The sequence below is a fragment of the Mauremys mutica genome, chromosome 1 (genome assembly GCF_020497125.1).
Source record: "Mauremys mutica isolate MM-2020 ecotype Southern chromosome 1, ASM2049712v1, whole genome shotgun sequence".
Classification (NCBI taxonomy): Eukaryota; Metazoa; Chordata; order Testudines; family Geoemydidae; genus Mauremys; species Mauremys mutica.
In genome coordinates this window covers 337,692,587-337,706,188 of record NC_059072.1, presented here as the reverse complement: position 1 = coordinate 337,706,188, position 13,602 = coordinate 337,692,587, and the positions used below count along the sequence as shown (strand labels likewise).

Here is a 13,602-nt window from a genome sequence, read left to right as displayed (position 1 = left end):
TTTGAGGTCACAGCCTGCATCCCTTAAAACAGTAAGAGTTTCATTCCATTTTCTTTAAAACTTATAGTGGCTTTTTCCTTTAGAATGGGTGGTCTCTTTTTAATCATTTTCCCACCATATTCTTCCATCCTGTACCCCCAGTATCTGATGAGGTTAGTTTGCTCGCATTGCAGAAAGCCTTAAACTGGTAGACTTGAGAAAAGAAATATAAAAAAAAATGTAAAGTTATTACCATATATACTTGTTCATAAGCCGACCCCCTTCTCTGGTGCTTCCCTTTTTTACTAAAAAAATTTGGCTTATGAACAGGTATAGAGAGGGAGAGGTGGGACACAGTCCCTCCCCGCAACAGAGGGAGCAAGGAGAGGCAGCACAGCCAGCAGAGCCAGAAGGGAAGAGGCGGGGCCAGAGTCCATGCTGCTATCTCGTGCTGCTCGGCCCCGCCCCCCAGAGCAGGCTGTGTCCGTGCCACCCAGCCTGCTGGAGCATGCTGCGGCCATGCTGCCCGGCCCAGCCCGCTGGAACATGAGGCTGCACTGCCCAGTCTGGCCCACCGGAGCAGGCTGCGACTGCTCTGCCCAGCCTGCCAGAGCAGCTCCAGCCAGGCCAAAGACATCCTCCTCTGGCCCTCCCCAGATAAGGTGGGAAGGGATGGGATGGGGCGAGTGTGGGGGTCCTGGGCTAGGGGTGGGGTCATGTGGGGGGTGGTCACAGGGGTTACTCCCCTGACCCCCAGCTTCTCCCCCCAAAAACATTTCCCCACCAGTTGCTGCCCCGGTCTGTCAGGGTAAGCAGCTGGTGCACCTTAGGTTTACCTCCGTGCCTGCGGACGCTCGAGGTAAACAAACCATCTCAGCCCACCAGCAGCTTATCCTGATGGCCCGGGAGACAAAGTTTGCTGACCCCTGAATTATAGGGTTGGCTTATGAATGAGTCATAAAAATTTTCCATTTTTACTTATCCATCTTGGAGGGGTTGGCTTATAAACGAACTAGGTTATGATCTAGTATATACGGTAATTCTATATGATGTGAATAGAAACAAGCATAACTGAGAAGTCAATGGTCCGAAACTCAAAACAACTGCAGACAATAACCTGCCTTCTAAGCACCAAGAGAGACAAGGTGGATAAGGTAATATCTTTTAATGGACCAGCTTCTGTTAGTGAGAGAGAAAAGCTCGAAAGCTTCTCTCTCTTATCTACAAAGTTGGTGCAATAAAAGATATTACTTCCCCCACCTTGTCTCTCTCGTATCCTGGGATTGATATAGCTACAACACCACTTCTAAATACCAAATCAGCCAACCATGCTACCATAGTCACAGTCTGAACATCTGACACAAAACTATAGCTCAGACAATGTACTGTGAAATTAGAGCTACTCTAGTCTCACAGATAAAGCATATTTATAATAATATGTGAGCATTATGGTCCTGTTTATCTACTTCAGAGGTGTTAAAAGAATTAATTAGTCAACATTTGAACAATGCTTTTCACATGTGTACTGCTATACAAGAGCTACTTACATGTACAAAAGAAACAAAGATACCACTGAGCCTCTTAACAGAAAACACTTTCTGCAATACTAGGGAGTACCAGTGTCATGTTCCAGAGTATATGTAGTCACATTAGTACTAATAAAGACAACATGATAGAACAGCAATAGTTAATGCATTGGTGCACACAGTGAAAGAAAATACAATTTTCTGTACTGTAGATGCACTGTTTTCCAGTCATAAGTGACATGGTAATCAGGTTTCTAAATTAAGCATATTAATGAAATGCATTGCTATGTCATTGGTGAGTTTTATGGTCATCATCAAGACCCCTCATAAGAACAGCCACAATAGGTCAGATCAATGGTCAATCTACCAAGTACCTGTCTGCCAGATGCTTCAGAGAGAATGATCAGAACAGGGCAATTTATCGAGTGATCCATGCCCTGCTGTCCAGTCACAGCTTCTGACAGTCAGATGTTTAGGGACACCCAAAACATGGGGTTGTGTCCCTGACAATCTTGACTAGTAGCCATTTATGGACCTATCCACCATGAATTAATCTAATTCGTTTTTGAACCCAGTTATATTTGTGGCCTCCACAGCATCCCCTAACAAAAAACACAAGTTGACTGTGCATTGTGTGAAGTACTTCCTTTTGTTAGTTTTAAACCTGCTGCCTATTAATTTCATTGGGTGACCCCTGCTTCTTGTGTTATGTGAAGGGGTAAATAACACTTCCTTATTCGCTTTCTCCACACCAGTCATGATTTTACAGACTTCTATCATATCTTCCCCTTAGTTGTTTTTTCCCCCCTAAAATGAACAGCCATAGTCTTTTTAATCTCTGCTTGTATGGAAGCTGTTTTATATCTCAACTCATTATTGTTTCCCTTCTCTGAACCTTTTTCCAATTCTAATATATCTTTGTTGAGATGGGGCTACCAAAACTTCATGTTGCATTCACGGTGTGAGAATACCAGGGACTTGTATAGTGCATTATGATGTTTTCTATCTTATTATCTATCCCTTTCCTAATCAGAGAATCATAGAAGATTAGGGTTGGAAGAGACCTCAGGAGGTCATCTAGTCCAACCCCCTACTCAAAGCAGGATCAACGTCAACTAAATCATCCCAGCCAGGGCTTTGTCAAGCCGGGCCTTGAAAACCTTTAAGAATTGAGATTCCACCACCTCCCTAGGCAACTCATTCCAGTGTTTCATCACCCTCCTAGTGAAATAGTTTTTCCTAATATCCAACCTACACCTGCCCCACTGCAACTTGAGACCATTGCTCCTTGTTCTGTCATCTGCTACCACTGAGAACAGCTGAGCTCCATCCTCTTTGGAACCCACCCCCCCTTCAGGTAATTGAAGGCTGCAATCAAATCCGCCTTCGCTCTTCTCTTCTGCAGACTAAACTAGCCCAGTTCCCTCAGCCTCTCCTTGTAAAACATGTGCCCCAGCACCCTGATCATTTTCATTGCCCTCCGCTGGATTGTCTACAATTTGTCCATATCCTTTCTTGGGGGGCCCAAAGCTAGACGCAGTACTCCAGATGTGGTCAAATGGTTCCTAACATTCAGTTAGCTTTTTTATTGCACATCGAGCAGCTGCTTTCAGAGTTGGAGAACTATCCACAATAACTCCAAGATCTCTTTGTTGAGAGGTAACAGCTAATTTAAACCCAATCATTTTGTATGTATAGTTGGGATTATGTTTTCTGATGTGCACTACTTTGCATTTATCAATATTGAATTTCACCTGCCACTTTCTTGCACAGTCACCCAGTTTTGGCAGATCCCTTTGTAACTTTTCACTGTCAGCTTTGGACTTAACTATCTTTAGTAATTTTATATCTTCTGCAAAAACTGTGCAACCTGTTTACTCCTTTTTCCAGGTTATATATGAATATGCTGAACAGAACTGTCCCAGTACAGATCCTTGGGGAACTCCACTATTTACCTCTCTCCACTGTGAAAACTGACCATATATTCCTACTCTTTGCCTCCTATTTTTTAACCAATTACTGATCCATGAGAGGACCTTCCCTCTTATCCTATGTCTGCTTACTTTGCCTAAGAGCCTTTGGTGAAGGAACTTGTCAAAGGCTTTCTGGAAGTCCAAGTACACTATACACATTAGATCAACCTTGTCCATATGTTTGTTAAGTATCAGAGGGGTAGCCGTGTTAGTCTGGATCTGTATGTTTGTTGACACCCTTCGAAGAATTCTAAACAATTGGTGAGACATGACTTTCCTTTACAAAACCTTGTGACTCTTCCCCAACATATCATGTTCATCTACATGTCTGATAATACTGTTCTTTACTATAGTTTCAACCAAGTCTAGAGCCTTTTTAAAAAACTGGCATTACATCAGTAATACTCCAGTCATCTGGCACAGAAGCTAATTTAAGCAATAGGTTACATACCATAGTTACTAATCCTGCAATTTCATATTGAGTTCCTTCAGAGCTGTTGGGTGAATACCATCAAGTCCTGGTGATTTATCACTGTTTAAATTTATCAGTTTGTCCCAAAACGTCCTCTTTTGACACCTCAATCTGGGACAGTTCCTCAGATCTGTCACCTAAAAAAAATGGCTCAAGTGTGGGAATTTCCCTCACATCCTCTGCAGTGAAGATCAATACAATGAATTCATTTAGTTTCTCCACAACCGCCTTGTCTTCCTTGACTCCCTCGAGCATATTCCATTACAAGATGGACCTAAATTCTGCAGCAAGGGACTCTAGTTTCCGCAACATTCAAGTGAGGCAGACTAGAAAGCTTATGGAAGCTATAAATAAGTTGGTACAGTCACCCATGTTATTTATTTTGATGCCAAATGTCAATTGTATTAGTTTGCCGCAACACATTCAGTCTACACAGCTGCAGGGTTTTGTACCGACAATTAGTAACTATACTAAATGGGCTTTGTTTGTTTGTGGGGTGAGGTGGAAGAAAGGTAGACCTAGAGATTTTGTTAGCTGAGCTGTTATGAGCATCTGGATAGGAACGAGATACAGTTTGGGGCTGTGTAGCGGGCCGGTGTGGCTCCCCTCCTCCCCGGAGAGGGTTGAGCCCCGGACACAGGAAGGGGCGGGGCTACAGCATGGTGGGCCCGCCCCTCAGAGGGTCAGGCGGCGACCCGGAAGAATAAAAGCCGGGCTTCCCAGCTCAGTCATCTCTCAGCCACAGGAGCGAGCAGACCTGCCTGAGGGAGCTCCTACCGAAGGAACCACGGGAGCCCCGAGCGACTGCCTGAACTGGACGGAGAGCACCCTACCTCGCTCCTGGGAAGACCAGCCGGAGCTCCCCCGCGCCACCTACGACGAGGAGCCCGGGGGAGCGCCCCAGCTGTCGTGCTGTTACCCCGAGGAGCCCCCGGTTTGGCCGGACTTTCCTACGAGCCTACCAGACCTACCTCCCAGCCCGGGCGGGGACGAGCCCATGCAGTGGGACTTCCCGGGGCCAGACGCCGTGGACCAGGTAGGGCAAGAGGGGGATAGTGGAAGTGGCCCGGGGGCAGCTGACCTCAGTCAGGCTGCTGACCAGACTGAACCCATATCAGTGTGTTGCGGTCAGGATCCCCACTGACCGTCAGCGGTGACGACCGCTGCCTAGGGCCCCGGGCCGGGACACAGTGGAGTGGGTGGGCCTGTGTCCCCCCTGCCACCCCACTCACGGGTGGCAGCCGTCCCCCTCTACCTACTGGCTCAGCCTGCCACAAGAGGCCTGAGCCCCTGTACTGTTTGCTACTGGCTCAGCCTGCCACAAGAGGCCTGAGCCCTTATACTGTTTGCTACTAGCTCGGCCTGCTACAAGAGGCCTGAGCCCCTGTACTGTTTGCTACTGGCTCAGCCTGCCACAAGAGGCCTGAGCCCCTGTACTGTTTGCTACTGGCTCGGCCTGCTACAAGAGGCCTGAGCCCCTGTACTGTTTGCTACTGGCTCAGCCTGCCACAAGAGGCCTGAGCCCTTATACTGTTCGCTACTAGCTCAGCCTGCTACAAGAGGCCTGAGCCCCTGTACTGTTTACTACTGGCTCAGCCTGCTACCAGAGGCCTGAGCCCCCTGTACTGTTTGCTACTGGCAGCCGGCCGCAAGAGGCCTGCCCTTATACTGTTTGTCGCCCAGCCCCTGATCCAGAGGGCCTGGGCCTTTGTCAGACCGTTAGTACTGCTTATAGCTCAGCCTGACAGCAAAAGGACTGAGCCCCAACTGACTCTGTCTTCATTTACCTCGCCTTAAAGGGACAGGACAGAGCACCCCCTGTGAGACCAGCGGGCCGGTGTGGCTCCCCTCCTCCCCTCAGAGGGTTGAGCCCCGGACCCACCTGTTACAGGCTGTAAAGCAAATCAGGAAAAGTGTTGGCATTTAAATTGTCAGCTTGGTTAAGATTCAGAATTAACTGCCCACTGAAGATTAATGGGACCTTTCACTCTTCTTATTCCTATTGTTTCAGGCTGTCTGCAAACTCAAGCAGACAAAAATTCCTTTTTTTTTAAAAATACTTTTTGTTGCAACCATAAGAGCTAAAAAGAATGATTTGTTAATGGAAAGCTAAGGACACAGCTCAGCAGAAGGGGATGGATTTTCCAGCAACCATGGAATACACAGGTTTCTAGTCATTACTAGTACACTAACTGATCTCATCCTGCAAGATATTGAGCGTCATCTGTAAAGTACCCTTCAACTCCTGCTGAAATTAATGGAAAATGAGGGGGCTCAGAATACCTGAAACCTGAGTTCTTAGAAAGCTACTGCAAAGAGTTAACTAAATCTAGACATGAAAGATTAAATTTCCTACAAGCTTCTCTCACTACAAATTGCATAAACTGTCTAACATTTCCCAATTTCAGTGAATTCACATACCTGCAATTGCCTCTTTGTGCTGGCCAGTAGTGTGACAGACAGCTAGCAAAGCTGCTATTTCCCTAAAGTCATCTGAAGTAAACTTCCTGTTCCAAATCTCATTCGCCAATAGTAAACTTAAAATAAAAATACAGAGCAAGTCACTGTCCAAAAGCTTTAGCTACCTTTCACTTATACAAGAAAGTCTTGAGCAATTGCTCTTTCACTTACAAACACATACACAGCCAGAGATGCTCCATACATAAGAACATAGGCTGGGATTCTCTAAGAAATCCAATGGCTTTTGGGCATGTCACTCCCTTAGGTTCCTTTGAACATCTCAGCTACCATAAATATTTAATATAATATACAGCATTCGAGCAGTGGAAGCACACACGTGCTTGCTATGCTAACATACCTTGCACCATATATAAATATTTTAGCCTGTTATGACATTCCAAAATGCATCCTGCTATTAAATAGATACGGCAGATAGAGACATTGCAAGGACAGAATGGTAACCTTTTTAAAACACTGCAGTTTTAATTTAACTTTCTGCCAAAAATAATTTCAAGTATTTTTCCTCCTCTTTAAACCAAAAGAATTTTTTTAAAAGAAATCCACACACACAATTTTCACTTTATACAGACAGACCTCAGTAAGGAGTTCCTAAAAAACAGAGATCTTTGTAGTTTTTCTATTAGCTGAATTACAAATAAAGTGGTGCTTATTGGGAAAACGTTGCTTGAATTCACAATGTTTTATATTTCATAAATCATTAGGGAAGTTCAAATATTTTCCGATCCTTATATGGCAACCATGCTATGGTATCTGAACACCTTCCACCTTTATGTTATGTCACAAGGGGGTGGTCATATTAATGTCTTTCATATTTACTCATCCTGTGTTTGGCTGACAGACACAACGGGCTCATGTACCCACAAAGATACACCACGTGTACACACATACAAATAATCCACTACTGTCCTTTGATGAACACTGATGCAGATATCTGCAAAGTGATAGCTAACAAACACTACCACACTCTGGGATACCCAAATCCAAAGCTGTAATCTCCACAGGTGGCCAGAGCAATCAACACAAGTTGTTAGTGCTTGGTGTGAGATGTCTGCCTTCTGCTCCCCCAAATCTGTCAATGTGTCTCCAGTGTAGTACGGTTATCCCTCCTAAGCTTCTGACATTTCCCCAGAGTTGGGGGAGCAGAGGCCTTGCCATTACTATGAGAGTCTGAAGCATATATTTTCCCATAGAAGGAGTTTATATAGGTAAGGGACAAGAGGACAGAGACACAGTATGGACACTGCCCCTTTTTGAAGGCAACCTCTAATGGCAGAAGAAAGTGAGAGAGAAGAACCATTAATGAAGGCTAATTCTACCAGGGGAGACTAGGCTCTTACAAACAGGTAAGCAATCTGTAAGAAACTAAGAAGGTTAAATAAAAGCAGGTATTTTTTAGTATCCTTTAATGAAAATAGATAATTCGACTGCAGTTGAGGGCAATATTAAACAATATCACCTGTTACTTCCTTTCAGAAAATATTTTTCCTGATGTTCACCTCAGTCAATACTTGTACATTGTATCCCTGCCACCGGGAAACACAGTGTAGTTTCTGTTTGCTAATTAAACCCTGACATTTGCGGTGCTTAAAAAACCTCACTTTACCAAGGCACTTTTCCTTCCAGTTCAGGACCAAAAGAAATTTTAAAATGTCAGAATTTCCCATGGAAAGAGAATTCTGAGTTTCAGCCAGGTTTAATATTGAAATTTATACTTTTGCATAAGCTAAGCTAGATAAGGCAGATTCACCTGCAGTTAGAAAATGAATACACAATGGGGAAAGGGGAATAAGCTATGCAAGCACAAGGTACCTTTATAGCAGTATAACTGTCCCCATACTAAATGCTGTACTAGTATAACTATTTGAGGTTAAAAAAAAATCACACCCCTAATCAAAATAGTTTTGGAACAAAAACTGTGCATAGACTAGACCTAAAGCTTTGTCTAGACAAGTCGTCTGAGATGGCCACTGAAGTCACATTGACCCTTGATTGGTGACTCCATCTTTGAAAGGAAGCTATCTCAAAGACCACATTTCAGATACCACCCTGCCATGTGAAAAAATGGCTTCTGCTGAGCCATACACATTGCTTATTGAGGACGTAAGTTGTGTGTTAGTGGTGGAGTTTTTCTATAGCTGAAACTCACACCTGCACCTTCCTTGGATATTTAATGTTTCAGGCCAAAAGGTAAAAGTTTCAGAAAGTTATGAATAAATGAAAATAAAATGGAAATTTTGAAAACTCAGCTCCAACAGTCTCCCTGCTTAACCACTGTCATTAGGTCTGGTCTATACACATTTTTATTATTTATTTATTTTATTTTATTTTATTTTGGTAGTGATGTATCTATTTTGGCTAGGGGTGTGATTTTTTTTTTAACCTAAATAAATATACCAGTATAAAGGCACTTATACCAGTATAACTTATTCCCTTTTCTGTATGGATAAAGCCAAGCTGGTAAAAAGCACCTTTATACTGGTAAAACTGCCTCTACCAGGAGACGGTGAGGGGTTGTAGTGCTTTAACTTTTCTGGTATAGTTAAAGTGGCACAACTTTTGTGTTTAGACAAAGCCTTAGGCAGTTTACTGTAGGCATCACGGAAGAGGATGGCTTTGAAAGAGGTCAGGGTAGTGGTTCTGCAAATGGATTCAGAGAGGGCATACAACATGGATGGGGTAGCCAAGGAGAGGTGAGCAAACAGGCTATGGAGGCTAACATTACTGGCAGAGTGAAAGAAGCATGATATGATGACACAAGATTCAAGAGCAGACAAGAAAGGAAAACTTTTAATTTTGTTGCTCAAATTAGTAACATGGAGGAGAGATTGGGTGAGACAGAGCAGCATGGAAAAACCACATTGAAATTTCAGTTCCTAACTTTGTGCTGTTCAGGCACAGGCTATTGTATCATTGCTAAACCTTTTCTTTGTGAGTAGGACTAAAAACCACCACTGAACTTTTAACGTTTTCCTAAACAAGTCAACAAACATGAAACAGCAATGTGCATCCGTTTCCCTGCCTTACATGCTGCATAGGGTGACATAAGTTTGCAATTGATTATGATTAGATGGACTGAATATGACTCAGCCTTTACCTAACCTACCCTCCTTCACAATATCAGACTCAATATCATCTTGGACAGTTATTCCTGCTAACAGTTGTTTTTAAGCTACTGCACTTTGCCTCTAGTGCGTCATTGCATTTCAGTTAGTCATACTGGGCAAAGGCACATCTAACATTACCCCTTGCCTTCTCTTTCCTATCACCAGAGCACAGTAACTTGCAAACATACTATCAGTTTAGATAATTCTCTCCACTCAAATGTCACACATAGTCAGTGGGCTCAGTGCTGTAAAAACGCATGGGCCTCCAATGCCCACATAATCTCTTCCTCCCAAAATCTCTGTTATGATTAAGCATGCTCCAGATTTTCTCAATGATAAAATTCAGCTCAAGAATGTGTTACAATAAGGTACGTTTGCTATTGAGCATCATCTCTTGCCTTTATTTCACTGACACAAAGAAGGCTGGATTTCTACTAAAGAAAAGTGTCATCAGCTTTTAGAGAATTTCAACAAAGAACAGAATCTCAAGTTTGTTTTTACCTTGACCATACCATACATGAAGAGAAAGCTTAGTTGCAAAGTCAAGCACTCAAAAATTAGGAAGTGTCCGAATCAGGGTTGCTCACACTACCATGTGTGTGTGCGCACTTTAGTTACAATGGTTGAGGTTTGGCAAAGTTATAAGCAACAAAATTTAGGGTCTTACAATGGGAAGTTTCAAGCAACCTCAATATCTAGAACCAGAAGATGTGTGATGTATTTTATATGGAAGAAAACGGTATTGAATCCCTTACAGAATTGGAAAGACAAAGCAAACATTTAGACCTACTCACAATGCTTACCGTAGTTAGTAATTGCTTATTTAGAAGGGATTTGGACTGATGATGGCTCAGTACATATGCCAGGCTCTTTATAAAATATTTGTCAACCTTTTGTTTTGCAAGATAGCAAGACAGCAAACTCAACATAGCAAAATCCAAAGATTTTTGAGAAAGTACAAGGTTTTGGCCAAGATTTTGAAAATCAGAAGTCCTGAACACCCAAATGCTCCCATTAAGGCAAATTTAAAAAAATATTGGCCTTTCTGCTCATTTTAATTCGTTGAAAATTGTCTCTTCAGTTTACACCATTTATTCTCCGCCATCCCACATAGGGGGGAGGGATAGCTCAGTGGTTTGAGCATTGGCCTGCTAAACCCAGGGTTGTGAGTTCAATCCTTGAGGAGGCCACTTAGGGATCTGGGGCAAAAATTGGTCCTGCTAGTGAAGGCAGGGGGCTGGACTCAATGACCTTTCAGTTCTAGGAGATTGGTATGTCTCCAATTATTACCTATTTTGTATTATTTAACTCTAATGATTTGTGGATGCAGGCTGTACAAGAAATGCTACAGCAAATAAAGTTGCACAATTGAAAGGACTCAACTGATGCAGCATATGAAAAGTTATATTTACAAACATTTATCTGGCATCCACTACCCCAGTATCTGGGACTCCAAAGTAGTTAAGGATCAAACGTTTGTGTGAATTATTTACTTTATGCACAGAGATGCCTGACCCTCTATGTCCCCACTGGAGATCTATTCATCATTTAAGGGGACACAGTTATGTGTTAACTTCAAACTAACTGAACAGTGATGCCACTCCAGCAAGACAGCATAGGGTATGTCTATGCTGAAATTAAACACCCCTGGCTGGCCCGTTTCAACTGGCTCAGGCTTGTGAGGCTCAGGTAGCAGGGCTGCATTGTAGACTTTTGGTCTCGGGCTGGAGCTCAGGCTCTGGGGTTCTCCCCTCTCATGGGGTCCCAGAGCCCGGGCACTAGCCCAAGCCCAAATGTCTACACCGCAATTTCACAGCCCCATAGCCCAAGCCCTGTGAACCCAAGTCAGCTGACAGGCCAGCCACAGGTGTTTAACTGAAGTATAGACATACGCAGAGAGACCAGTCAGCCCGTGTGACAGGCTCTGGTTCAAGCATTCCATTTTTATTATGGAGACAATGGTAGCAACTGTTTACATTAGCCTAGTCCTCAAATTTGGCACAATTACTCTTCATTGGAACACTGAAATTTCCATGTAACATTTAAAGAAAAATATTTACTAACTGTAGAGGAAATCTTTTAAAAGGCTACTTAACTAATATTTCCCTTCCATTTTCCCTCTACACATTTCTTTGGCTTCCTCTAGCTAAACAATCACAGTTCCCACACAAGCATATTCAGCTAACATCTCCAACATAAGCCAGTTTTGAAATTTTAAAATTAACACACAAGCTATTCTCCCATTCAGTATAATCAAATTGAGCTACACTAATATTAGCCAATGGAACTGTCCAACTCTGTCAGCTGTCTTGCTTCCCCAACTCACCATCTCCACTCCTTCCAGAGACCGCAGGGAGCTAAGCTACACAGCAGGGGATAGGGGAAGGTTGATAATGGGGCTTTGAGGGAGGGAAAGAAAGGAGAATGAGGCTTGTTTGTGGAGGGAAGGGCTGACTGGGTTTGGGGATCACAGCTGTGTAGGAGATCCCAGTGCCTTTGCACCAAGACTGATGTCAATGCAGAGACATGTGGCTCCCTAGTGCTTCAACCTCAGCTCTCCAGCCCACTACATAGCACCACTAGGGAAGCCAAGCTTGGAAATATCAGCTCTTCAAGGGCTCACCACGGTGTTGCTGTGCCAGTGCCCTGGCGGGGGACAGGACAGCTGAGTCAGGAGTCGTCCAAACACTAATATAGCTTTGTGTGGAGGGAGCAATGTCATGGCTGAGGTCATGAGGAGAGGCGAAATCAAGGTGGTAGCGTTGGGTGAAAACTAATTATTTTGTGACTTTTAATGCTTGTGTTGATGGTATGTGCAAATAAGCAACTTAAATGCTTTTTCACAAAATTTGGCTTTGGGAAGAATCAATGCATTATATATTTAAAGTAGTACCAACTTATGTCCTTTGGTGCCCTCTACAGGACAGAGTTCTGCAATATAGCTCTTTGTGACTGTGAAGGAGACAGATTCTTATCTCCTTACCATACTGTGGAAGAAGAACTGCAATTCAAATCAAATTAATTGAAAAGTGAAATCTCTGAATTTTTGGTAAGTTTGATTCATTTACAGAGTATATTTCATATTTCCTTGAGGCTGTTTCTGTTGCCTAGGATTAATTTGTTACTGGATCTCTCCCCAGGGTTAAACTCCTGAGGAAAGGTAGCAAAGTATTTCTTGTGATGGCCCCTCTGTCTGAAATCCTGTAATAAATGAGGATCCAATTTTAATGGCCTTAAGAAGTGATGCAAGACACAGCTAATTAGTCTTGTTTTTGCTTATCAGGTCAGTTAATAGGAAGTTGTCACTGGTAGGCAGCAGTGGGTCTGCTTACCTATTTGATGACAATTGTTTGGGCTTGAACTTTATACTATGATGGATGTAATAAAAAAATCACACTGAGAGGGTGGGGCCGGAGAAGGAAGAGACATACTACTGAAAATAATATGCACGCTGAGATTACTAAGCATTAGAGTGGTAAAATAATTTTTTATAATATGGTCTCACAGCTACCGCATATCAGGTTCAGAGGCCCAAATCATAGAATGTATAAATTGCATATGCAGGTACTTGGCACTTTTATAGCACCTTACATCAGAGGATCTTAGAGCACTTCCCAAAACATGAAATAAAGCTCACAACACTCCTAAGAGAAAGGTAAGATACCTATGGACCACTTCAGCCACCAATGAAGTATAACCAGTAGAAATTTCAAAGCATACAGCTGTATTGCAGAATTGTCTAAGGTAGGACATTAAGAACATCATATCTGATTGAAATTGGAGGGGGACTGTAGGGTAATTACCCAAATTGAAATCTGTCAAGAAGCCCAGTGTTTAATGCCTCCATTCATTTGGAGGGAGTGCGGGACCTTGTAGAAATTTAATGTAGACAGGATCTAGCTTTATGTCTCATCTAAGCGATAATGGTTCTTTGGGTAACAGTTCAGCCCATTGCAAAAGTGTACAGTGCCATCTGCTGAATATCACCTGCAGCTCTCAGATGTCTCATTGCGGTCTCCCATCCTAGTACTGAAATGGCCCAACCTTACTTAGCTTTTGGAGTCTAG

At 43.1% G+C, this 13,602-nt stretch overlaps 1 protein-coding gene across 4 annotated transcripts in view; it reads right to left on the bottom strand.

The window, feature by feature from the left end:
• Positions 1-13,602, bottom strand: part of SLC36A4 (solute carrier family 36 member 4) — a 250,901-nt gene that overhangs the window by 198,816 nt on the left and 38,483 nt on the right. The window lies entirely within an intron of this gene.